Source organism: Equus quagga, chromosome 14 (genome assembly GCF_021613505.1).
Source record: "Equus quagga isolate Etosha38 chromosome 14, UCLA_HA_Equagga_1.0, whole genome shotgun sequence".
In the NCBI taxonomy this organism is placed as follows: domain Eukaryota; kingdom Metazoa; phylum Chordata; class Mammalia; order Perissodactyla; family Equidae; genus Equus; species Equus quagga.
Genome location: NC_060280.1, coordinates 84400924 through 84402787, shown reverse-complemented (window position 1 = coordinate 84402787; position 1864 = coordinate 84400924).

Genomic DNA, 1864 nt, shown 5'->3' with positions numbered 1-1864 from the left:
CCGGCCCCCCCCCCCCCCCCCCGCCCCCCCGCTTTCTGGGCCTCAGTTTACCTAAGGGTCAAATGGGGACGATGGGATCCACTTGGAAGTGCATTGGCTCTGCCCTTGTAGCTGTTATCTTTTCCCATCCCGGGGGCCCCAGAGGCCCTCAAGGGCTCTTGCCAGATAAAATACGGGACACCCAGTTAAATTTGATTCTCAGATAAACAGCAAATCATTTTGAGTATAAATATGTCCCATGCGATGTTCAGGACATACCTATACTAAAAAAAAAATTGACTTGTTCTGTATCTGAAAATCAAATTCAAGTGGGTCTCCCATGGTTTTATTTGTTAAATCAGGCAGCCGTATCCCCAGCCACCTCGCCTTTGGCCTGCAGACACCGCCGCAGACCCTGGCCTGCTCTCCGTGCTCAAGCCTGGCACCTTCCAGCCGTCCTCCAGAAAGGCCTGTGTCATCCCATCACATGTGCCCTCCACCGTCCACTAAACAAAGTTCCTCCCTGGTCCCCACCTCGGCCACAAGGCCCCAGGTGTGGTCAGATCGCCACTTCTCTCCAACCTGACTTTCACACTCGCCTGCTTGACTTGCGAGCATCCTTCAAATCCTAAGCGTCACCTCCTCCAGGAAGCCTTCCTTGCCTTCCACATGACCCTCTGACTTGAGACTCCCCGGGAACCTGCACTCGTCTGCCTCCCCACTCAGACACTGCACGGACTGACTTGATCATTTGAGTCAAATGAACATTTCTTAAACGACGCAAAGGTGACCCCTTGCCAGGCAGCAGGTCACTTCCCTGACAGAGGCCAGGTGGGGGCATGTGCTGCCCACCCCACCCTGGTGCTGGTACCCACTCTGTTCCCCTCCCCACAGGGTCTGGGGCCCTGGGCGGCCCTTCGTGCAGCCTTCTGAGGGCTCCCATGGGCAGCTTGGTGGGGACCTTCATGGGGTCCTGGACAGTCCGAAGGGAGGGAGGTGATGCTGGCTCCTGGGGAACCCTCTCCCTGGCCTCGGAGAGCCTGGCAGTCTGGGAGGGGGCCTGGCACAGCCTCTGGAGGGCACGGCCCTCCGTGGACAACCCCCAAGGAGCCATGGGGCCCCTACCGCACCCTTACACCTCCTGGCCACCTCCAGCTGGACTGTCACCCCCACGCTGGAGACTCCCACAGACAGGACTGCCACCAGGAGGGGGCATGTCTGGCTGGGAGGGGCCCGGGAGCCTAAGTCACCCTGACTGGGTTCAAGCTTGGTGCTCTGCCTTCTCTGGCAAAGAATTTTTCCTTTCTGGGACTCAGTTTCCCCATCTGTAAAATAGGAATTCATACCAGGGACCCATGCGAGGGCTATTGTGAACCTGAAATGAGTCGATATACACAGGCACGTAGGCGGTAGAACAGCCTGAAACACGGAACGTGCTCCTAAGGGTGAGCTCCCCTGACTGCGGGGCGCGCGCGGCACGGCGAAAGCCAAAATCCAGCCCCACAGCTCTCCGGACGCCCCCACCCCAGGCCGGCTCCCCAAGCCCCTCTCGGACAATGGTTTCGGCCCCTCGGGGCGCCACTCTGGCCCAACTCCTCAGGGGGTCCTGTCGCCGCGCGGCGAGCACCCTCGGCCAGCCCCTGACCCTCGCGCGCGCCCCCAGAGCATCAGGGGTGCCGGCTGGCTTGGGGCACACGTCGTCCGCCCTCCCGCCCCCACTGCACCGCACGCTCATCTCCGCGTCCGCCGGGACTGCGGGGTCCCCAAGCCGGGTTGGGCCGTGGGGCGCGGGGCCGCGCGCGCGCCCAGCTGGCCGGAGGCTCGAACCCGCGGCCCGCGCGGCCGGGGCGGCCCCCGCGGCTGTTGCCGGGCGACGCGCTGTTTG